The following is a 25,879-nucleotide window of genomic DNA, read 5'->3' as shown; positions in this document are numbered from 1 at the left end:
GAGAATCTACATGAGTGCTTGTACTCACACCCAAATACACACAACACACACACACACACACACACACACACACAGCCCTAAAAGGCCTCACTCTCATCTTTTGACACTCTTCTAAGGCATCTTTGAACAGGAGGGCAGGAGGGCCAAGATTGGAACCAGAAGAGATGGAACCAGGAGGGAGATTTGGGACATAGGTGATGGGATGTTGTACTGGTGCAGGGGGTGTTCTTTACATGACTGAAACCCAAATACAATCCTATTTGTATCAAGGTGTTAAAGAAAGATATTAAAAAAAGAAGAGATAGAACCAGATGGAAAATGTTCATACAAACATGGTGCACAATGAGGATATCTGAGCTAAAATCTTGGTTACAACATTCGGAGAAAGTTGTTTGAGTCACACCCCATCCACATGCAGACACATTTTGTAGTCAGTAAAGAAATGGCCTTGAATGCGAAGTGGATATCCACTTGAAGAAAAATGGAAAGTCCATTCTTCTCAAAGCAAGTTCTTCTGAAACCAAGTTCATAGAAGGAAACAGTCACTTCATTTCCATTGTCCCACTCCAGTTTTAAGTGGTCTAGAGGTGTGGGGGAGAGATGCTGTAAGATTCAAACATGGTTCTTCTTGTATCATAACATTAGGCTTACATGGGGCTGAGGCAATAGTACACAGGTATTTTGGTTTGCCTTACACATGCCAAACCCAGGTTCTACCCCTACAGGTACCCTATAGCCTGCCAGGAGTGACTCCTCAGCAGAGTCAGAGGTAATCCTGAGCCATCAGATATGGCCCAAAATCAAACAAACAAACAAAAATATTAGGACTATTTACTTCTGTCATTTCTATTTCGGTTTTTTTAAAAGTGCTTCCAGGTTTTTTGAAGAATGAAACTGGCCACACCACCATCTTCTCAGCAGAAGAGCCAGGCTCTTCTACTAAACTCCAAAAAAATGATGGCCCTTGACTCTTCATCTGGGCTGAAAATGCTGAGGGCTTCTTGAATAGGGACAGGCAAATTCCCCTTTTTTGCTAAAGGCATAGACACACACCACACACACACCACACACACACACACACACATGCATCCTTCAATAAAAAGGTCCACAATTTAACCTTATCAAATTTCCAAACAACCAAATTTGTTCCAGATGATAGATATATAGAACCTGAACTGTAGGGCAGAGACACCTCAAAATGTATGTAGTATCAGTAGGTAACAGCAATTCTGATGGGAAAGTTGCACAGACTATCAAGCTTAGAGAGTTTAACCAGTAGAGCCGGAGCAATAGCATGGTGGTAAGGCACACTGCCAGCCAGGGATGAACCCAGGTTTGATCCTCAGTATTCCATATGGTCCCTGCCAGGAGCGATTTCTAAGCACAGAGCCAAAGTAACCCCTGAGTCCACCAGATGTGGCCCCAAAAACAGCTGATACAGAAAGAACAACACAACAATAGCCCAATAAATCCTTAGGAAATAACTTGACCAACACCATTGAGAGATATAACAATTATTACAAATTTACCTTTTCTGATAATTTAATGGACTTTTTGATGATACCATTTGCCTTTATTTTGTAATAAACTATAGGAAGGAAGTTTGTTCTTGCCTGCAAGGGATTAGGCTATAGTAGTGGGTGGGGAAACTGGGGATACCGGTGAAGGGAAGGTCACACTAGTAGAGTAAGATTAGTGTTTGGGCATTGAATGCCTACAACAACAATGTTATGAGCAACCTGGTAATCAAAGTGTTATAATAAAAAATTTTAAAGAAAGGGAAGAATCGTATTTTTCATAAGAAAAAAATCATTTATAAGAGCTCTCTACCTTCTCTAAGATATTTTGTCATTAGAAACTGTGTGCCCAATATCTCTTCTAGGTAAATTAAAGGTACATCTGTACATCAACAAATTCAAAGAAAGAAACATATCAGAATAATAACAATAATCAGGCCAGAATAGCAGTTTAAATTTATGTTTTATTTTTTTCTGCATTTCCAAAATCTCCCCCAATAATAGAAAACAGTGTGTAATTTTAAAAGCTATTGTTTTATCACACTTATCATTTCTTTTCAGGTGGTCATTCAGCATCTATGCTTGCACACTGCAATGTAAAGCAAATTTTGTCTTGACTCTTTGGGGAGCCTATGTATTCACAGAAAGAATCCAAACCCATAATGATAACAAATCAAAACAACAATGAAATCATGTGACCCACACTTGAACAACCCAAATTAAAAATGAGCCTAGTGTGCTGGCAGGCTGTTGTAGGGGATGGTGGCACGAAATGCACTCTGGGAGCATGGTGAAGGGAGGTTGACAGTAGTGGTGGGATTGGTTCTGAAACATTGTATGTCTAAAACTCAATGATGAAGAACCTTGTAAATCACAATATTTTAAATAAAAAATTAATAATAACAACTCAGCTTTTTATATTATGGATAAATCACCTAAGTCCTTCACTTGGACTTCTTCAGTCCTTGAAAGAAAAGCAATTAGGACCCGGAGAGATAGCACAGCGGGTTTGCCTTGCAAGCAGCCAATCCAGGACCAAAGGTGGTTGGTTTGAATCCCGGTGTCCCATATGGTCTCCCGTGCCTGCCCATATGGTCCCCCGTGCCTGCCAGGAGCTATTTCTGAGCAGACAGCCAGGAGTAACCCCTGAGCACCGCCAGGTGTGGAAAGAAAGAAAGAAAGAAAAGAAGAAAGAAAGAAAGAAAGAAAGAAAGAAAGAAAAAGAAAGAAAAGAAAGAAAGAAAGAAAGAAAGAAAGAAAGAAAAGAAAGAAAGAAAGAAAAGAAAAAAGGAAAGGAAAGAAAGAAAAATAAGGAAAGAAAGAAAGAAAGGAAGGAAGGAAGGAAGGAAGGAAGGAAGGAAGGAAGAAGGAAGGAAGGAAGGAAGGAGGAAGGAAGGAAGGAAGGAAGGAAGGAAGGAAGGAAGGAAGGAAGGAAGGAAGGAAGAAGGAAGGAGGAAGGAAGGAAGGAAGGAAGGAAGGAAGGAAGGAAGGAAAGGAAGGAAGGAAGGAGGAAAGAAAAAGAGGAGAGAAGAGAAAGAAAGAAAGAAAGAAAGAAAGAAAGAAAGGAAAGAAAGAAGAAAGAAAGAAGAAAAAGAAAGAAAGAAAAAAGAAAGAAAGATAAGAAAGAAAGAAAGAAAAAAGAAAGGAAAGAAGGAAGGAAGGAAGGAAGGAAGGAGGGAAGGAAGGAAGGAAGGAAGGAAGGAAGGAAGGAGAGAGAGAGAGAGAAGAAAAAGAAAGAAAGAAGAAAGAGAGAAAGAAAGAAAGAAAAGAAAGAAAAAGAAAGAAAGAAAAGAAGAAAGAAAGAAGAAAGAAAGAAAAGAAAGAAAGAAAGAAAGAAAGAAAAAGAAAAGAAAGAAAGAAAGAAAGAAAGAAGAAAGAAAGAAAGAAAGAAGAAAGAAAGAAAGAAAGAAAGAAAGAAAGAAAGAAAGAAAGAAAGAAGAGAAAGAAGAAAGAAAGAAAAGCAATTAGGAAAAAGTCATGTGGTCCAAGCCTGGTAAGGCTACTGGTATTACCCACATCAAGCTTGCTCCCTCCTTCCAGAGATGGGAAAAATTCTGGGCATCTTTCTAGGCATCTGGGCACTTGGGCATCTAACCAGGGCTGCACCTTTCCTGATGTCCCTGGAGATGTTGAAATGATCAGTCCATGACCATTTCACCGCCACTTGGAATGGTTGATAGTGGGCATATTTTGAGAGAGGGGCATGCAGTAGGCCATGTTGGATGTGTGGTTGTGGCAAGGACTCTCTCTCTCTCTCTCTCTCTCTCTCTCTCTCTCTCATACACACACACACACACACACAACACACAACACCAATGCCTGAGTTGCAATCCTTTTCCCACATTTAGGTCTCTCATTTCCCAGGCTAAAGTCTTTGGGATAGTTCATCATCAATCTCTGTGCCTTGGTTACTTCATGGCATAGGAATGATAGTAATGGAGTAGATTGCTCACATAGCTCTTATGAGGATTAGATGGTTTACTACATTGGAGGTGTTTTGAATGCTGTCTGACTCTTGGTAAATATTCACTTGCTGTCATCACCTTCATCATTGTCATCATATCCTCATCTTCACAATGCTTTGCCTGAGAGAGTCACAAAGAAAAAGAAAAACGTGGCAAAGAGTCACAGTGTATGAAGCAGAGAGGAATGGGTTGATAGGGCTCAAGAGGAAATTAGAAAACAAGGTCAGCTATGAAGACCACAAGTTAAGATTAGAAAAGGCTTTTCAGAGAGAGAAGTTACCGAGTACCCAAAACTGATTCCCTGACACAGGAAAGGCTCAAAAGCTGCTTGCTGAATTCAAGAATGGGTCTTTGAAGAATCGACAAGAAGTCATAGGACAAAGAAAGGAAGAAGGAAATAGGGAATGAGATTTAGATATCCAGAAATCATGCAAGGAGCTGAAACTGGAACCAAGGCAGGGCACTGAAAGAGAAAGAGAATAGATAGGATGTGGAGGACCCAGGACCCTTTCACTTCTCTTCACCATATTCATTCCTGCCAGCTTTCAGGTCTCAGCTGAAAATCATACCTTCCTCACAGTTTTCTTTTTTATTTTCTTTTTTCTTTTTTTTTTTTGGGGGGGGAGCACATCCATTTGATGCTCAGGGGTTACTCCTGGCTCTGCACTCAGAAATCACCCCTGGCTTGGAGGGACCATATGGAATGCCGGGGGATCGAACCGCATTTCATCCTAGGCCTTACCTCTAGCGCCACCTCTCCAGCCCCTATCTCACAGCTTTCATGGTCAGAAACCTCCTACTGCAGTTCTAGATTTCTACAACTAGATTTCTAGATTGTAATTTTCAATACAGTGAGGGATGTACTTTATTTTACTTTCCCCAAGCCACTCAAGACATCAGAATGCCAAGAGGAAAGAAGCAAATTACAAAAGTGCTTATGAAGAGGTAAACTTGGAGGAAGGAGGGAAAGGAGGGAGGGAGGAAGGAAGGAAGGAAGGAAGGAAGGAAGGAAGGAAGGAAGGAAGGAAGGAAGGAAGGAAGGAAGGAAGGAAGGAAGGAAGGAAGGAAGGGAGGGAGGGAGGGAAGGAGGGAGGGAGGGAGGGAGAGTGAGAGGGAGGGAGGGAGGGAGGGAGGGATGGAGGGAGGGAGGAAGGAAGGAAGGAAGGGAGGGAGGGAGGGAGGAAGGAAGGAAGGGAGGGAGGGAGGGAGGGAGGTGGGAGGGAGGGGAGAGAGAGAGGGGAGGGAGGAAGGGAGGGAGGAGGGAAGAATGGAGGGAGGGAGGGAGGGAGGGAGGGAGGGAAGGAGGAGGGAGGGAGGGAGAGAGGGAAGAAGGGAGGGAGGGAGGGAGGAGGAGGGAGGGAGAAAGGAAGGGAGGGAGGAAGGAAGGAGGGGAGGGAGGAAGGGAAGAAACAGAGGGAGGGAGAGAAGGGGGGAAAGAGAAGGGAAAGAGTTAATTCAGACTGTTTCCTTGTGTTCCTGCCAGGGACCAGCAATGGTCCGAGGCAATGGTGGTGCTCTCTGGAGATAATTTCCATACCTCCTCCCTATATTAAAATAGGAGAAATAGAAAGAAAGAATGTGTTATTGATATATTTTGACATCCTGGACTAAAAGCTGCTACACATGAAGCAAAGTATTAATAACTATCATCTCTCAAATTTATACTGCACTATTCAAGGACTGAATTCAAGGACTTTTTACAAAAGAATAAGAAGTTTCTCTTCAGATTTCCACTGCCAACTGCTCTTCTCAGCCCAAGCGGTCCTGCTCACAGAATAAATTTGAGGAAGTGGTACAAAAAAAGTCTCCTACCTGGGTAGTTTGTCTGTGAGAGTCTGCGGGGATGGGTGAGCTGGATGGCTTCAGTTGCCAAAGGGAAGGAAGACAGTACATATACACATAGTCCTGTGAGGAAAGCTTCCCTTTACCATGTCAAGAAAGGGCACTTTGATTTGCGTCTCATCCTTGAGCAGGGGCCACGCTAATCTTCTTTGTATCATTCCAATTTTAGTATATGTGCATCCAACGTGAGCACAAGAAAAGATACTTTGAATGGGGACTTGAAGGACGGGAAATATTTCAACACCCTGGGACAGCCTTTGTAGTGATTCAGAATCAAAGAATTTGGGGAGACCTTTGTGTAAATTCATATTTAAAAGTAGAGGGAAGATTGGGGCCAGGAGACAATACAGAGATTAGGGTTCATTCATATGCCTGAGCTGGGTTTAATTTCCAGCACTGCATGACCCTCCACGCATTGCAGGGGATTAAACCTAGAAGATTCTAGAAGGACTCTAGAAGCCTCTCAAGCACTGTCATAACTCTAGATGCTCCAGCTACCACTTAGGTGGGTCTACTAATCCCAGGCCCAATCAGTAGCACATTCTTGAGACCACACATCCATCAAAATGCCAGTCCAACTGGCCAAGAATTGATGGTGTGTGCCCTGGCTTCTGAGAACCAATTGGGAAAAGAAGAAAGGAAGGAAGGAAGGAAGGAAGGAAGGAAGGAAGGAAGGAAGGAAGGAAGGAAGGAAGGAAGGAGAAGGAAGGAAGGAAGGAAGGAAGGAAGGAAGGAAGGAAGGAAGGAAGAAGGAAGGAGGGAGGGAGGGAGGGAGGGAGGGAGGGAGGGGAGGGAGGGGGGGGAGGGAGGGAGGGGGGAGGGAGGGAGGGAGGGAAGGAAGGAAGGAAGGAAGGAAGGAAGGAAGGAAGGAAGGAAGGAAGGAAGGAAGGAAGGAAGGAAGGAAGGAAGGAAGGAAGGAAGGAAGGAAGGAAGGAAGGAAGGAAGGAAGAAAAGGTTGCTCATCTTTTTTTTTAACCCAGAATGAAAAACTGACCAAATAATTCAATTTCTTGGCAACCATAAGTCCATAACTGACTATGGCACATCTGGAATGCCAAGGCCATGTATATGGAATCTCAGATCAAAGCACAAATGATGCTCTTCCTGGGAATCTGCATGCAAGAAAGCATGAAAATGAGCCCCCTGACTGATGAGCTTGGCTGACTTCCAGCAGCTGGACATGCATCTCTGCCCTGTCCTTTTCTACACAAAGGCCTCTGTGCTTCCAAATTCATGGTTATAACATTCTTAACCCTAAACCTTCATCATCCACATATTCCATAAATATTTACTGATGTAATCTTAAAGAAAGCAATGAACAAGCCACAGGTATTAATCAGGACACCAACAAAATGAGGCAACAGACAGTGCCCTGAGAAGTGTGTGTGTGTGTGTGTGTGTGTGTGAGAGAGAGGAGAGAGAGAGAGAGAGAGAGAGAGAGAGAAGAAAGAGAGAGAGCTCTTAGGAATCAAAACAATAATGGGGTGACCATTCATGGCACTCCTGTAATTGCAGACAACAAGCTAGATTTCAAACTCATGATTTAACCTAATCTCAAAAGTTCAACAAGACTGGGATAGCTTGACAAGGGAGACATGTTGACTATACAGCTGGACAGGAGGCGGCTGAAAGCGCTGCATACAGGTTTTGCACATGGCAGTCTTTAAATTTCATATCCTGTACCCTATAAGGCCTGATGTGACCCCTCTACTCCCAAGAAGGAATATGCAGATAAATAGCTACTCAAGGCTCTATGCCGTACACTGATGAAGCTATCCTCTCTGCCATGCACAAATGATCCATGTTCACAACAAAAACATCACACCTAGAATATGGGACCATCCAGTTTCACTATCAATCAGAGATTCTGCATTTATAGAATAGCATCTAATGAGAAACCATGTGGGAGTTGATTGACATAGAGACAAATCCTGTAATCCCATGTCAATCAACTTCCAGTGCCCTACACACATCTTCTAAGGTCTACAGAGGTCTGACACAGGTCACTGGTATTTCAGTGAGAGTATGTTTCTTTTCCTGAGTGACTCATGTTGTATCTCAGCCCTCCAATCCCAAAAAACATTTCATAATTTCTTACTGGTTCTAGCCAGGAAAAAAAGAAAACAGTGTACTTATTGAATGAATGCTTGCTTTTTTATTTAATTTGGCAGTTTAAAGCAATTAATAGTACTTAGTCAGGCATGTTATTAAGTCAACATTCAAAGGAGGGTAGATCAGGAAAATGAATATATCGGGTTATATAAATACCAATTTACTCACCGTCTAAAATATCACAGAACTTCATCATATGTCAAATATTTTAGTCCCTTTTATTTTTGTCTTTTTTATTCAAAGATGACTCCATTACCCTACACAATTCTAAGAGTGATTTGGCAGCACAGAGACTCTGGGGAAAGCACCTCAGCAAAAAAACAGAGAATTTTCTGAGATGGGAGGGTATCTCTGCCTCTTCTGGCACTGAAGTGCCATAGAATCCTTTTGGCCATTTAGCTAACCTGGCCATTTTACAGGGAGATAGAGGGACATTGCTTCCTTCATTCCAGCAAGCACCTATGCAGAACAGGCAGGACTATATATGTTAGTAGAATGGATGGGCACTGGCACAAAAAAAGATGAAAAAATTCAATATCAAGCAACATACCCCCCTGTTGATTAAATAAAATATAAATCATAAAGGTCAACATATTGGGTGAGGCTGCCCCGGGCACTGCACCTGTAGCTCCTTCTGCCTGCCAGTCTGAAGACGCAGGATAACAGCATAGAAATAATTCACAAACAGTCAGTTACGTTTTATTGGAGTCAGCTTGCTTTTATTTCAAGGCCCTGTCTGCCATATGCATCCTCTCCACCATGTCTGCTTACTTCATGTCTTTTTTTCAGGCGCTCTGTCTGTCTCCCTTGCTCCAGATAGATGCTGCTTATACCATGCCTCCTCCCTGGTAGACTCTCTTATTTTTTTATTCAAAATCACCAGCCAATTCTAGGTGTAGGCAGGTCTGACCACCCAGGTGGGATTAACATCTCAAAAGGAAGCTGAGGAAAGAGCCTTTGGGGAAGGGATACCTTACACCCCCCAGGGGAAGCAAACCAGGAAGTGATGTGGGTCTGCTGTTCTCTGGCATGTTGCTAAGACAACCATGAGGGTCCTCAGAGCTCTTTGTGTGACGTTCAAGAGTCAATGCTAGGGGACCCAAGACTATCAGCTCAGTAATACCAAAGTCAAAACTAAAATCTGGGCCACAGGTTCACAGGAGAAGAACCCAAGAAAGAAGAGCAAGGCAAGATCCAAATAACAGGAAAAGAAATTATTCGGAGTGATAGGATAATCAAATTAATCCTTAGAAAACCAAACTCAAACAAGCTTTCACATCTGTATCTAGGTTGGTCCTCTACACAATTCCTCTAGGCTTAGCTTTGTGATCTGGGGCCCAGTCTCCTCAAAGACACAATGCACTATCTTTGGACAGGCAGATCTCTTCATGAGCTCTCTGGTTCACCAAACAGTTACAAGCATCTCTTGGGGCCAGCTCCTAAGCAAGATGAGAAGGACAGGGTATTGTTTCCAATCTGGTCAAAGAAGGAGATGAGAAAAAACTAATACTTGCCAGCAAATAGAGTAACAAATACCAGAACCAGTGGGTACTCTAAGAGGAGGTGACCAAAAGAGGGAAGTGGTCAAGTCACCAGGTTAAAGATCAGGTTCTTAAGAATTCACCACGTTGGCTTCTCAGTGTTCCCTCTCCCATTTCCTTCCATCCAGACACATTTTCTCCCACAGTTCCTCATCATGTACCCTCCTTCTCACTTCCCACATGACAGCCCAGTGAGAATACTTGGAAGCAGCTGAGGGTACTGGGAAGTTGACAAATAAAACATAGACAAGAGAGAAGGCATTAGTAAGACCTGGGTTCAAGACCCAGAACTATCATTTATTAATGATGTGAACTATGGTGTGTCTCTTCACCCTCCTGAAACTTGGGGTACTCATCTAGTCAATGGGGCTTTACAAGCTCAGTCTTAGCTACCAGTCAAGAAACTTGAGATTTCCTAGTGTATCTTTACTATGGTAGATTTTACACAGCTACACAGCTTTCTACAGCCATACAGTCTATTATGTAGACTTTACACAGCTACAATTGCAACAGCCTATGTTCTTCTGCTCAGAATCAAAATGACCTACCTGGTGTTTTACCCTGGCAACATTCAGAGCAAAGGATGCTTAAATCACATTAATTCACAACACAGTACGTTGTGAAAACTATAAATACATAGCCACTGTCTAAAACAAGGGGAGAGAGACAAAGGGAAGGGAAGAGAAGGGGAGGGAGTGGAAGATAACCAGGAGAAATGGGGAGTGAAGGGGAGGATGGAAAAGAATAGGGAAAAAAGGGAAAGAAAGGAGTGGAGGAAAGGGGATAGAAAGGAAGAGATACATGCTGGGAACAGGGGTGGAGGGAGGACAATATTGGTGGTGGAAATGCCCCTGATTCAATGCCACTATGTACCTGAAATACTACTGTGAATGATTTATGATCCACTTTGGTCAAAAGAAAAATCATTAATATAAAAAAGGATTGGAGAGAGGGGGCAAAAATGAATAGTAAGTGAAGGTATATAAAGGAAGAGAAAAGAAGGAGGAGGGCAAGAAGAAGATATGGGGAGGAGTATAAAATAGGGAAGGAGAAGAGGAGAGGAAAGGAAATAGAATAGAATAAAATAGAACAGAATAAAATAGGTACTAGTTTAATAAAACACAAACCAGGTTGCACTGTAGTGTTTTTTTGTGACTGCATAATCTTGTGTAATAAATTATAAGGAGCCATGTTTCTCTCAGCATGGACCATGATCCAAAAAAGTTTGAAAGTTGCTGTGTGCCATATTTTTAACCCCAATAGGCAATTGGTGTGTAACGCTTATACCAGGGATGGGGATTCTAACAGTCCTTAAGGAAGCAAATAACATCTTCCAGAGTTATGTACACTCATCAATTTTCTGCTAAAGGGTGGGTACCCAGGGGTCCCAGTAACCCATCTGGTAAGAAGAAAAGTCATAGTTGACTGCTCACCAGATGTATATCAAGTTCATCTCTAAAAGTAGGGTCACTTCACTCAGTGATTTTCAAATAAATTGCTTCAGTAATCAGGCATGGTTTTAGCTACTTATAACACATACGTGTTGCACAGATCTTGTTTTCTATCAAGTACCCTTCCATGTATCTGGGTATGGAGGATATTACATTGAGCAAAAAGAATCAGAGGGAGAGGGGTAGACATAAAGTGGCCACACTCATTTGTGGGATATACAAAAAAAAAAAAGTGTGGTAATGATACCTGCAATGAGGGACCGGAGGACTAGTCCATGGTAAGAAGACACAAAAGGGAGTGCAGACAGGACAGAGAGGGAAGCACTATTACAATATGAGTGGAAATAATCACTCTGGACAGGAACTGAGTGCTGAAAGGAGGTAAAGTGATATGCACAATACTCTTTCAGGAAGAGTATTGAAACCACAATGTCTAAAAGGAAAAATGAACAGAGAGAAAGAGTGAGAGAGAGAAGAAAAATGTCTGCTATAGAGACAGGCAATCTGGAGGGTAGGAGGCAGGGCAGGAAGGAAACTGGGGACACTAGCAGTTGAAAATATGCACTGGTGAAAGGATGGGTGTTGGACATTGTATGACCGAAACTCAGTCATGAGCAACTTTGTAACTGTGTACATCACAGTAATTCAATTAAAATTTTGTTTATAAAGAGAAAAGGGAAATTTTCATGCATACCATACAATTCAGGAACTCTGTGCCCAGACCCAAATTTGTCCTGGGAGTTGGGACCCAAGAATCATGGCCTCAGCCCATAACAACACCGGATACTTCAACAAACCAGGAGAGCCAATAATGGAGACTGGTGAGGGGAAGCTAGATCCTACCCATCAAGGGGCAAACAGTACTCTTCAGAACATGGTCTACACTGGACCATCAACCTAATAGTTTAGAATGTATATTCCTAGGCTCTGGCCCCACTCTCTGAGTCTGTCTCCTCCATAAACTCTGGAATAAAGCACCTGACCCCCAAATGTTTTTTTCTGCATACCAAAGCCTTACATCCTCCAGCAATCTCAGAAGCCAGACAAGGGCGACAGGGTCAGCAGTGTAGACAGAGATGGCCCGGGCTGAGGCACAGAGGCGTGACAGCCTGATGTGTTCGGGGACTCTGAGCAGTGCGCTGCTCTGAAGCATTCAGGGTGAGGATGCAAAAGGTGGCCGCAACAGCAAAGGGATTCTGGCACACAACTCAGCTGTGCACGCCTCATTGAGTATTCAATGGGTGTTTGTTGAAGCAGGAAGCAAGGGACTGGGGGAAAGAAGGAAGGATGAAAACATTTCCAACATTTGGTGGAAAACGAATGTGTTCTTAGGAGTCTGTAGAAATAGTTAAGGATTTTCCCCAGCCAGAGAAAAATCTATTCCCAAATAAAGCATTTGGTCATTGAATCCTTTCATGTAGAAAAGGCAAAGATCAAGGACTTGGGTTTTTTTTGGTGGGTTGCTCAGTACTGAATAAATGCTTGACTAATTCAGTTGTTCAGTCTCTTGCTAGGTAGTGTTCATAATAAGAATTTTTCTGATCAAACTCTGGATCAACATGTCTTCATTGCTAAGAAGGAAAACACCAAAGACAAGTGAGAGAGAATGGGCTGTAAAATGCTGCTGATTCAGTTTGCCCTCTGGCTCCAAACGATTCCCTGGGCATCATTGGCACCGTAGGATCTGAGTATTACCATGCCTCTTGGGTCTCCAATCTGAATAACCCAGGATCACTGCCCCTTGCTTTCTAAGAAACTCTTAAAAGTCTCTTCTCCTCCAAACATCCCCAAAAGTGATCCATCTGAGGCAGTCTTTTAAAGTACAATTTGGGCTTATACCGTATCACCTAGAGAAAAGTTGCAAGCACATATTTTGGGAAGGTTAAGTAAAGCAGGATGTCTGTTGGGTTCAACCAGGGAGCTCTAAAGTAGTGGTTCTCAAATAGTGAAATGCGCCCCCCAGGGGAGTAGTGAGGCTCCATAAAGGGGGGTGTGCATTTGACCTTGGCAAACACTGGCATAGCAAGCTAAACCCCGTGTTTATGTCTCTGTATGTCTCTGGAGCTGAGAGTTTCTGTGTCCTGCTTCAAACCCCACTTTGAAAAGCTATGCATTGCAAAACGTGCTCATTGTAGCCATTCATCCAGACAGCACCTCTGATTAAAAAAATCAGCTCAAATTAGTTTATATATTTTTATTTTGCAGGTTAAAGTTTAATAAAGATACTATTTACTGTCGTGCGGGGGGGGCTTGAAAAATGCTTTCTTCTTCCTGGGGGGCATGACAGAAAATAATCGAGAAGCACTGCTCTAAAGGCAGCAGGACAACTCACACAAACACAGAGCTGCAGGCTGTTCCTGGACCCCAAGAAGTCCACTGTGGGGATATATCTTCCCTCATTTCTTAGCTTTCGCCCTCTGATCCAGGCACAAGTTGTCAATGCTAGTGTAAAAGCCAGTTCCTAATGCACCTGAAAACCTGGGTCATGGCACCCACGGATGGAGACGCTATACCAGTATTATGCCAGCTCTAAGGGTTCACTCTCTCCCTTCTGAGTAGGTGGTCAACAAGGAAAGCAGAAAGTGGACATCTGGGGCCAGAGTGGTCGCAGAGCGGTAGGGTGTTTGCTTTGCACGTGGCTGACCCAGGACAGATACGGGGTTCGATCCCTGGCATCCCATATGGTCCTCCGAGTCAGATGCAATTTCTGAGTGCAGAGCCAAGAGTAACCCCTGGGCATCACCTGGTGTGCAACCCCCAAATAAGGTGGACTGGCTCTGGTCACTACAGAGCCACCCAGAGAATTCTAGGCATGAGAAAACATGAGGCAATGCCAGATAAAAAAAAAAACTCACCCTAAAAGTCTCCAGAGAGTAGCATCATTTGAAGGAGCTGGAACACTCTAGAAGCCTGAATGTGCAATGCTCTGTTGGGTCTGCCTACTGGGGCAGGTGGAGACTGAACCTAAACATCTTTAGGTCAAAACTGGTCTCCATGAAATTCATGTAATTTAATTCCCACTCTACAACCAGCTGCTCCCCGCGTCACAGAGTTGCTAGGTTTGGTGCAGGATAGGAGCAGATAATTGCACCTGCAGTCCACAAATGCAAACATAGACAACACACAGAGGCTTTTGAGCATCTCAGGAGCTCCCCTCCAGGCCACACATGTCCCTGCAGGATAATCTAGGGCACCATCACTCTATCTCCTGGGAGCAGGGAATACTGCTCTGAAGATTCAGCCACTAGCAAATTGAGGCAGTTTTCTGTCACCTGCACTGCACTGATTCAAACCCAACCCCAGCGATGTGAAAAAATAAATAAAAAAACAAATAAGCCCATTTAAAAATCAAAAGGGGGGGGACAAAGTGGGTGACATCACGCTCAGCGAAGACATCATAGTCTCTGGATGCTGGTGGAGGCTCAGACAAGGCCAAGGAATGACCCCACATGGAGGAGAGAGGGACAGAAATTAAAATGTACATTTTCCCCTAATATCACAGGGACCCCGTGGCATTCGAATATTGTATGGAATTAAGTGCTGCCGCTCCCTAATTGCCTTTGCTGAGTCCCCCCACACACACACCTCCCTCTCGCCCAGGTTGATGATGGTGGTGGCGCAGCCCCATCAGTCTCGCTTGATGCTCCCCATGCCCCCACCCAGCACTGCGGTGCTCTAGCTCGGCACTGCGCTGTTCCTATGGCAGCTGCTCCGCCTGGCGCCGCAGTGCCAAGGACCCATCAGACCAGCTGGGAGGTTTCTGGAGAAGACGTGACTTTGCTTCCAGGGTGCTGACTACTGCGGGCTGCAATGGCCTCTAGGGACCAGGAGAAGATGGGAGGCTGGGAGAAGTGAGGACCAGCTGGGTTGGCTGTCTGGTCATCTCTGCTGGCAGCCAGAGGGTTGTGGGCAAGGAACCAGCCTGCCAGGCTTGAGAGCCGCATCCCTGCCTGACACTAGGGATTCCAGGAACCCAGCTCTCAAGGGGAAGTAAGGAAAGTGAGGGGAAGGAAGAGTTTGCAGCCTATGTTCTCCTTGCCAATGTGTAAGTGGCTCCTCTCTGACCCTCCTCTGTTTTTCTGTGCCTGCACGCATTCCACGAACATCCCCCTAAAGTCCATTCTACCAAGCCCTCTGCTAGATGCCCAAGGGGGCCCCTACTGCCATCTGAGAAAGCAAGCCTGCCCTCCAGGACTTTGCTGCCGCCACCACCACCACCCATCAGACTGCACTCACATAGCTTAGAGACACATACAAGAAATCCTGGGGCATCACCCTGCCCAAGTCTATCAGGTATGTCAGCAGATCTACTAGACTCAGTCGTGTAAAATGCCAGATCCAGGGTTGAGAATTTAGTTATTAATCATCCAGGAAAAACATATTTATATGTTTGTTTGTTTGTTTTGGGGGTTCTTGCCACACCTAGAGGCACTCAGATTAGTGCCTGAGCAGCTGCACTCAGATCAGCATCCCAGATGTGATATTTCAGATTAGCCTCATGCAAGTCAAATATCATAATACCGTAGTGCTATCACTCTGGCCCCTGTACGTTTAAAAATATGCACCAACAAATAGCCAGAAAGATCAAAAATGGGTTCACAAAATTCTAGAAGCTAAATGTTCCCAGCACACGCTCCATGTCCAGTTCTGTACAAAGACTAACATCTCCATTCCTCACCTGCAGCCCATTCTATAGATGGGGAACATAAGACTGAGAAGTGAAAATAAGAAGAGAAAGCATAGAGGTAAGGCATTTGCCTTGCATGCAGGACTGTGGTTTGAATCCTGGCATCCCATATGGTCCTCCCCCCCCCCCGAACCTGGCAGGAGTGATTTCTGAGCATAGAGCCAGGAGTAACTTCTGAGTGCTGCCGGTGTGACCCAAAAACCAAGAGAGGAGGAGGAGGAGGAGGGAGGAGGAGGAGGAGGAGGAGGAGAAGGAGGAGGAGGAGGAGGAGGAGGAGGAGGAGAAGAAGAAGAAGAGGAGGAGGAGGAGGAGGAGGAGGAGGAAGAGGAGGAGGAAGAAGAATAAGAAGAAAAAGAAGAAGAAGGAGGAGGAGGAGGAGAAAGGAGGAGGAAGAAGTCAAAGAAGAAGAAGAAGAAGAAGAAGAAGAAGAAGAAGAAGAAGAAGAAGAAGAAGAAGAAGAAGAAAGAAGAAGAAGAAGAAGAAGAAGAAGAAGAAGAAGTCGTAGTCGTAGTCGTAGTCGTGGTAGTTCTGGTCCTAGAACATCCCCATTTTCCTCCCTTGAACCCCACTCCAGTCCAGACACCTGCAGGATTCATACCATAAGAGTTCAAACCTGCTATCATTCCCACTTGGAGAGTCCTCTGAGCAAAGTCATTCTCTCTATCCTCACGTATGTATTTCTATATTGAACATAACAAGACACTTGCCCTTGGAAAGGTTGTGAGGAGGAAATGAAATTATGCAGAGAACAGGGCCTAAAAACACAACTAAAGTACAAGATATCCAAGATATCTGCATGGTGATGAGGAGAAGGAGGAAGTGGAGGAGAATGAGACCTCAAAATGGTCTGATATTAACTTTCCATCAAGTGGACAAACTGTTTTCACCAGCCAACACAATCTGGGATGTATGAAAGGAAGGAAAATATGAACAAATACTAGAGCCTCCTCTCCATGAACTTCCTATAAGTTAACTGATGGCTGATGTCCTCTGGGCTTCTTCTTACTAGGACCACTCAGGAAGTCAGTGTCTTGTGCCCCTTCACAGATGAGAAGCTAAGATTCATGGCAGTACAATATAGCTATTTGCATTACAGGAGTTCTAAACCCAGAGGCAGCATGACTGGGTTTAAGCTCTCACTTCTCTACAGTTCTAGCTTTCCAAAATCTCTCTTTAAGGTACATTTTAGGGTCAGAGCTTTGGTACAGGGCTAAGGCACTTGCTTTGCCTGCAGCTGAACTGGGTTCAATACTTAGCATGATATATGGTCTTTCCAGTACTCTCAGAAGTAATCCCTTAGCACAGAGCTAGGAGTAAGCCCATAGCTTCTCTACATGTGGTTCCCCCAAAAATATATAACTACATATGTGTGTTTGTGTATATGTGTGCTTAGGTTTTGAGGCCACGCCCAGCTGTGCTCTGGGATTACTCCTAGCCGTGCACAACTCCCTATCTGGTGCCAGAGGTCAAATCCAGGTCAGCCACATGCAAGGCAAGAGCTCTACCCACTGTATTATCTCTCCAGCCTTCCCCAAAAAGTGTATTAAAAATAACCCTGATTGCTTTTTAAGAGTATATATTTTCTTAGTACTCATAGTATATTTGTTTCGTGCAAAAAAAAAAAAAAAAAAAAACCTCCTAAAAATATTGCTGTTTAAGTAGGACAGCCTTATGAAGTTACGGCTCTGTAACTCTGAAATTCATGTTCTGGAAAATGCTTATAATTGGTTTTATTTCAAAAGATTAGTAAAATTCTGAGACCTTTTCTGAGATGCTTATATCTTATTTCCAGGCTCTCAGATGGCTCCTATTAGACTAAAATACTCTTGGCTGGAGATCCTGGCTATTTTAGATAGATGGAGTTTGGGTTATCCCTGTGGGTACTCATGGTCTCCTCTGGCTTTGTGTTCAGCGTTGATCCCAGGGCTCAGGACATCACTCAGTGCTGGGGATAAAATCAAAGAGGACAAAAGGCAAGGCAAGTGCCTTAACCCTATATTCTCTCCAGCCCCAATCCTGAGATGATAGTCACCAATTTTATTAACAAAGGTAAATATACCAGGTAGATTCTCTTTCTCTCTCACTTGCTCACTCAACTCTCTCACATATATACACACACATGGATTTGTGCTTACAATTTTTATTGGTTGTCGGATTATAATTCCTAAGTGTGTCTTCACTGTTTGTGTTCCAATGGACACAGATCAAACTCAAGAAGAAAGAGTAGTCAAACTTCAACATGTTGGCAGGACAAAAACTAATACCCACTGAGTTGTTGGTACAAGATGAGATTATATTGTGTTCATAGAAATTTTGCTAATAATAGAAACTGGTAGAAGGCTAAGAGTTTAATTGTATGTTATAATTCATGGCCAAAGACTATCCTACCTCCAGTAGGTTGGTTCCCTCCCACACCTATTGTTCTTTTTACATTTTTTCCACCTCTGCTTTCACAGACTACAATGGAAAAAACAGTGAGGATGGTATAGATACAAAGGGCCAAATGCCTCCCCAGTATTCTGACTCATGTTGCTTTGCAAATAATGGTCCATGTGAGAGCAAGAACAAGCTAAAATCCAACCATAGCCCACCTTTATTGTACCAGGGACATGAATAAAATAATCTTGAAAATAAAGCAAGAAGAATTTTTAATTCCACCTTGCTGGGAATATAATAGATGCTATTGTTTGCCATTGTGCCCACCACATTAAATATGTGTGAAAAGTAATGCCTTAATTTTATAAACTAATTGTGTGTTCCATGTCCTACAGTTTCAGAAATCTCTCTTGCTCCTCACTGATAATGAAGTAGGGCTCTGTAAGTCAGAGGTCAACCAGAGAAAAAAGATATTGACACTACTTCATAAGTGTTGTATCACTATATCTTCCACATAGCTCTATCAATAGTGTTTGTATTATTGCTTTTTTTGTTGATGGGAAAGCCAGTGTGCAAGGAAGTAAAATAAGTAATTGGCAGAGCAGAATTCAATAACAAAGCTTATACTCTTTTAAAGTCTCTTTCAACAGCACATAGCTCTCTGAAATAGAAATCTAGATCCTTCTAGAAGCAGACCTTTCATTCCATTTCCATACAGAAATAAAATAGTTTTAAAAAAGTCAAGTGTAAGGCATACAGGATTGCCATCCTCAGAGACCAAGCAAACAGATAAAGTGTAGGTTGGTCTTTGGGTAGGTGGGTGGACATAAATGAATAGTTCTTTAGTTCTTGCAGAATATCTGCTTCCTTCTATCCTAGATGCTTAGGAAGAGTTGATCATTCCTTAGTTGATCATTCCTCTTCCTCAACAATGGTATCTGTCAGCTGAGATGAGGTAAGGATGCCCTATACCACTTACTATTACCTATATCCTGCTATCCAGAGCCGCATCATTCCAACCCTTCTATGGTTTTTGGCTCAGTCTCTGCGCTGCAGATCCAGTTATGGTACTGATGGCCTGCTGAGTACCACCAGGAGGATCCCTAAATTCCCAAGTACTTCTGGGTATCAACAACTATGACAATTTTTCCCCAACTAGGAGCACCAGGAGATTCTTGAGGGAGAGAAATCCTTCAAGTCCCTTGATGTCTCAAAGGCCCACAACAGTGGTCTTCACTGCCAACAGAACAAGCCTCTTTAAATCGGAGAGGAATGGGAAAAGAGAAAAAATCCTAATGACAGAACTTCAACTTACTGGCTCTTCTCAGTCTGCTGAGAGCATGTAGCCCTGAATAGAGTCAAGAATATGGAGGATCAGTTCACTCTGCATGAAGCAAACTTGACAAACAGCAATGCAGGCCTGAAACAACCTTCATTGACCACACAGCCAGTTGCTCCCCATCCCTGGCCCGTAAGTCCCATGGGTAAGAGATGAATGATACTAGCCTCCTCAGTGGAACTTAGGACTATAATGAAGGCCTACTATGTGCTTACCTGGATGAGATGAGGATCTTGCTAGGTTTTCAGTGGAGCAGTTTGATTCAACAGTTCTTAAACATTCTGGCACTTCTCTGAACTATTTGACCCATGGTAGCACCAAAGATTTTGCACACTTTCTTCCCTTACTAACTTTTCAGTAATTTTCAAAGCTAGTAAGTGATTTTATGCATAAGCAATTTTTTAAGTTATGCAACTATCCATTCTTCTCAGGTTTCAAAGTGTTAGTCCCAGGGCTAGAGCGGTGGCGCAAGCAGTAGGGCGTTTGCCTTGCACACGCTGACCTAGAAAGGACTGCGGTTCAATCCCCCAGCATCCCATATGGTCCCCCCAGCCAGAAGCTATTTCTGAGCACAGTGTCCGGAGTAACCCCTGAGCATCACCAGGTGTGGCCCATAAAAAACAAACAAACAAGCGAAAAACAAAGTGTTAGTCCCTCTGTTGGCAACAGAGGACTGACAACAACCTCCAAGGAGATCAGCATAGGGCCACAGATACTTACAGGTCAAAACACAACAATACAACATGCTAAGGTAGCTCTGGTGAAGAGGCAGGTAGGGCAGGTAGGAAGATCTAAGAACCATGGGCTTCCTCACTAATTATTCCTGCAAGGTGGTAACAGATGAAGGTAACCACGGCACTTTACCTCTGCCCTGGACTAAAGGGATGACCAGTCCCAAATAGTATGGTACATTACTCCCACTGGTCTCCAGTACCACTCCCCGCAGAGAACCAATCTGGGAGAACTGCAGTGTATTTCTCATCCAGTAGAAAGAACTCTCACAGAGGGATGGAACAGAGTCCAAGAGTGAGTGTGGTTTCCTGGGGATATAAATGGATGAGGGACTCCCCTAGCAGGGAGTGGAGGGGTCTGTATTGCTGAGCTCTGCAGAGCTTCTCTTTGGGAAATGGCACAGACTTGGTCATTCATCAGTCAGAACCATCTGCTCAATAGTAGAGTGTGCCAGAGAGAAGGAAAGAGGATGATCCTGTGGCGGTTGCTCACAGGCCAGTTCATGTGAGCAGTCCTTTGGGATATCTTCCAGATCCTCAGAAAAAGGAGAAGTGTCTCTGAAAGGAGTGAATGTCCAGATCTCTGGAACTTTCTTCAGCTCTTAAGTGCTTGGTGGTTCAAGACACCCTGTTAGGGGCTAGATGAAATGGCATCCCTGTATACCTGCACCCAGCTCTCACTCCATGTTAGGCTCTTATTTTCTGCCAGGTTCAAGACTGCACCTAGGCTGCACCAACCCCACTGAAGTTTCTCTGAAGTGCCTGTGTTTGCTTCTTGCAACCAATAATACCCTCGGCAACTTGCTGACAGGAAGCTTTTAGATGTCTGGCATCTTTTATTTCATTTAATTCTCCCCAAAGCCTGTAAAGTAGAAGGGACTAGTCGCCTTTCACATCTCAGGGCACAGGTTCAGAAATGCTGAACTGCAAGGTGACCCAGCTAGGAGATGGCAGATCTGGTCTCAACCCCAAGTGCACTTAACTCCCAAACATGTCCTGCAAGCGTTTGTCCCAAGGTTTTGTTATTTTTGAAAAAATATGTTCACTTCACTCTATAGGTAAGCATATTCTGAAACTTCCCCCTAGTTTGGGGGACTGTATGAAATAGGGATCGAACCCATATTCATCCTGGGTCAGCTGTGTGCAAGACAAATGCTCTACCATTGTGCTACTACTTCAGCCCCAGCTGAACTCATTTTTAAAATGAGATAAATGGCATTTCCTATCTCATCTGGAATCCAGGAAAATGTAATGGGATTATCTGTGTAAAGTACCTATGACAGTACTGCAGGAACTTCTAGACAAATCTACCTGTTTTTACTATCTACTTAAGGGATTTGTCCAAGGCCACTAGAAAAAATGTATGCAGAGAAGATAGGGAGAATGCTTCTTTTACTAAACCAATGGCCTCTTCTTTTTTTTTTAACTGACAATACAATAGTCAATACATTTTTAAATGATAGCATTTTTGCCTGTCCTTATTTTTCCCGATGGCCTCTTCTTAAAACTCTATCTCCCTTCTCTGAAAATGCTCCAAGCTCTTGGCCTATTAGGTCAGGTAAAGGTGAGCAAATGAAGTCTCATAGAGGAACTGCAGCCAGACACATTAAAGTAGGCTGAGAGGACAAGCTAGCCAGCCAGGAAAACAGAAAGTCCCAAAGAGAAAAGTCTCCCTGCAGAAGCTTGACTGGGCCCTGAGTTGGGCTGGTGGTTATCATCACCTTAAATACTGCTTAATTTTTATAACAAGCAGTCCTGTATTGTCCTTGTTTTTTTGTTTACCTTGGTTTCCTAGAATTATAGAGCTGCTTTGGATCTCAGCAGACACTCAGCATCTATCCTTTGCAAAATTTTCAGGAAGTAACATCTCATATCTGGGGAATGATGACTCTATTCTGCCCTAGCCTCCTGTTACCCTTTCAAGCCACCCTTTCCCCGAAGCTGAGAAGACATGAAGTGACACATTCTAAAATGAGCAGCCTCCGTTTCTTTATTGCCAATACATATGACCAAACTCATTTGGTAGATATATCGGTAATGCCATATGCAAGTCATGACAATTGACAACTGGCCATGGCTTTACCGCACATGGAAAAATAGAGTTCTTCTGGTCAGTGAACCCACAATCCTTCATGGCGCTGTCCAACTGATACGCTACACTATTTACATAGGTAATAGTTCCTTTAACCTTGGTAAGGTCCTGGGCACCAAGCTAAAGATTCCCAAGTGCGCCAAGTGAAGAAGTAGCCGCACATCTAAAGAAGGAGATAACACTCTTTTCCGATTGAAAAGGCCCATTAATAGCTTGGCTCCTGGATTGCATATTTCTCTTAACCTAGATCTGGGGAAACTGTGAAGCTCTGCCACACATCAAAGTAATTCCCCTTAGAAATTGATTGTCTTGTTTAAGCAGCCTTGGAATGTGTACGCAAAGAGCACTGTCCAAAGAAAATGGAAATGGAAGTGGTTGCCATTTATTCAATCCTACTTGACCTTTTTTCAAAGTTCTATTAGGGAAATAACTTTCTTCTGAAAAGCAGATGTCCCCTAAGACAATCAGCTCTCTAAAGGCCTAATATTTAAGTGCTCCAAACACTGCACACTCGAAAAGTCTCTGACTAGTTCTCTCTGTCTCAGACCCCCCCACTTAAAAGGAACCAGATGAGACTCGACACAAAGTAAACACAAAAGGAATCAAGTATCTTTTCTTGCTCCCAGTTGTTTTTGCTTCCCTTGGAAAAGAAGCTAACTTTATTCACAAGACCGAAACAGGCTGAGGAAGATTTTATCAGCGCTGCCAGAGTCTGATGGAGAACTTATCCTCGCCATAGATAGCACACACAGGCAGCATTGCAGTCACTCTTGATGAAGCATCTACATAGGACATTACATCTCTTGCATAAAAATGATACTGTAGGGATCGAGTCCTCAAATGTGACTTCAAAGACCAACATTCACATCCTCTATGTCACTGTTTCTCATGCTCAGAGGCAACCTCGCTCTAAATCGCACCGTCATGTCCCAGGAACACAGAATCTGCTAAAAAATAAATAAATAAATAAATAAATAAATTAAATAAATTAAATATAAATAAAAAGACTTGTAGCATCTTCTAGTTGTTGTGAATCTCAATGTGGGAAGACTATATTCATGAGCCCTGTGACTGAAAAAGTTAGGGGAACCTTTAAAAACAATGCCATTTGCTTCTGTGTACGTGGATAAAGAAAAATCACATTGGCTGGCAACTATGAAAGCAAACCTGGAGGTTTGTTGCAACAACAGGGTGTCTCAAGGGAGACAAAGTGTGGCTTCTTATCTTCCCATCCACCCACTCATTTACTGACCAACATGAATGGGAGCAGGAATTACCTATCAAAAACTGAAAACGTGAAAGCCAGAGAGAGAACTCAAAGGATTATGACCCATTCCATCCATGCATGAGACCCTGGGATGGATATTCATCACTGGTATCACATGACATGCCCTCCCCAGCACTGGGAGATGTACTATTGAAGTCCCTTGAGTATATCTGAGCATAAGCAGCACCTCCTTGATGGACTAAATGCAGTGGTCCTCAAACTATGGCCTGTGGGCCACACGTTATATTTGTGCCTGTTTTGTGTCTTCACTTCAAAATAAGATAGATGCAGTGTGCCTGGGGATTTGTTCATAGATCTTGTTTTTACTATAGTCCGGTCCTCCAACAGTCTGAGAGACAGTGAACTGGCCCCCTGTTTAAAGTGTTTGAGGACCACTGGAGCCTAGAGGATCAAACTATGGACTCAATTGACAGAGTATCACATATGTGACCCTAGGTCCCCTGAACACTGCTTTATAATTAACTCCATCCCCCCCAAAAAAAAAGTTTAAAAATGTCAAACTCACATTATTTCTGTTTTGGCTACTAATTTGTTCTTTGGGGGTCACATCTAGTGGTGTGAAGCTCATAAGCTATTCTCGGGTTGGCAGGCAGTAGAATGTGGCGATGTCCCCACTGGTGCTGGGGATTATGCCATTCATCGGCTCAAACTCAGGGCCCCTTCATGCAGTGTATACATTTCTCAATTCTCCAAATTTGAACTTCCTTGACTATGTGCCTTAAATCGCAGGACTATAAAATATCAGGCAAATTCACAGGTGCTCTATCTAATGGTGGCACCTTTCCTTTTTACATTTTTTGTTCATCCAGACTCACGCTACGTCTTCATTACAAACTGGAAACATGATTGTGTTTGCCCAGGCCAGATACACCTCATAATGATTAGGTGATTTGGCATTTGCATGATTGCTTAAAAACACACAGGTGTTAGAATAAGTTAAATAAATGTTAACACAATAAAACTACGTGAAATTATCAAAGTAACTGATGAAAATAAAAAATCAAGTGGAAATAAGACCCTGAAATTTGCCTCTAATATGAACACTAGGCCTATATTTTTGTCTTCCTTCATTTCTCCTAGCTTCTATAAATCTCCTGAACAACAAAGCCTCCAGGGTTCCAAATGAAAGAAAAAGTAAATATAGCAGAAAAAATGTTAAGAAGGAAACTAGAGCATTTTCCCTGCAAACAGTAGACCAGCGTTTGACCCTCAGCATCCCATATGGTTCCTGAGCCCACCAGGATGATCTCTTTGTGCAGAGTCAGGAGTAAGCCCTGGGCACCAGTTGGGTGTGGCCTAAAACCAAAAATAAAACTTCAAGAAAAAAATATAAGGTGCTAACGCAAAGAGAGCAAAAGCAGACTAAAAGAACTTTATCTGTACACAGTTGGCCATGTCAGCAGAAATATGGTTAATATTGAAATACATATGGATATGTATGGATTATTTGGATGTATGGATAAAGAATTATGTATGGACAGAAATACACAAACTGAATTCTAAACTGGGTGTACCTCTCTGCTAATGTTTTGGTGAATAGGCTAATAAGACCAATAAACTTTACTAACATACTGAAAATGTCCTTTGTGAAATTTCAAGACTTAACAAATAAATATATTCAGGTAACAGTCCAGTAATTGAAGTAGTGCCATGAATTAAGCATCAGCAGCATAGGTTGAACATATTTTTCTTGCAGAATGACAAATAACCATGTTTATTTGACAGAAATATCAGCGAAGTGTGCCTCCGCCATCAAAAGCACTCTATACCGTGTCAAGCTTCCTGGGCAGCAGAGTACTACACCCCCCCCCCATTCCTGATAAGTGAGCACTCCTATTTAATTATTTAAAAGCCCATCGATTTCCACATTGATGAAAAGTCATAATTATCAAAATGGCCTAAAGAACGAACCTTTCAGTTTGCTGATTCTGTCCTGTGGAAAAAGACATCAAGTTTATCTATTGAAACCCTCTGGATAAATAGTTGATAATGCAAAAACCTGGTGGTGCATTTGAAGAAGTGCATGTTTGGTTAAGAGCTGTGTGGACATCCAACACAGATATCAATTCTTGTATAACATTAATGGTAAAGGCATGCAGTGCCCCTGTGTTTCTGCTGTACTTTACCATCACCCTTCTGGAAAAGATCATTGGAACCCTGCATTCCTAAGACCCTGGTCTTCCTGAGCATAGGACAGCTCCTACCCAACTCTCTGAGAGAAGAATAAAATGGAATCTTGCCAGTGTAATTAATGCCTCTCCCTGTGAATGCTTAAGGTGTGGACCCACGAGTTGAGTAGCCTAGGTGAGCAGATCTTCTTGAATGCTGCTCAGAGAATCCCCAAAGAGAGAGAGAGAGAGGCTGAAAGGCTGCCTTCCCCAAAGCATCCAACAAAAGTGCATTCTTTGGGGGAAATGAAGCAAGACCGAGGCAGCTGA

The 25,879-nt window shown here is 43.1% G+C and overlaps 1 protein-coding gene and 1 pseudogene across 1 annotated transcript in view; both read right to left on the bottom strand.

Annotated features, from left to right (window-relative positions):
* The window catches only part of CACNA2D3 (calcium voltage-gated channel auxiliary subunit alpha2delta 3), a 983,089-nt gene that overhangs the window by 951,955 nt on the left and 5,255 nt on the right, over positions 1–25,879 (bottom strand).
* LOC126015357 (uncharacterized) lies at positions 5,917–6,017 on the bottom strand (annotated as a pseudogene).

The sequence above is a fragment of the Suncus etruscus genome, chromosome 7, assembly GCF_024139225.1.
Source record: "Suncus etruscus isolate mSunEtr1 chromosome 7, mSunEtr1.pri.cur, whole genome shotgun sequence".
Lineage (NCBI taxonomy): Eukaryota > Metazoa > Chordata > Mammalia > Eulipotyphla > Soricidae > Suncus > Suncus etruscus.
This window is presented reverse-complemented; position numbering and strand designations above follow the sequence as displayed.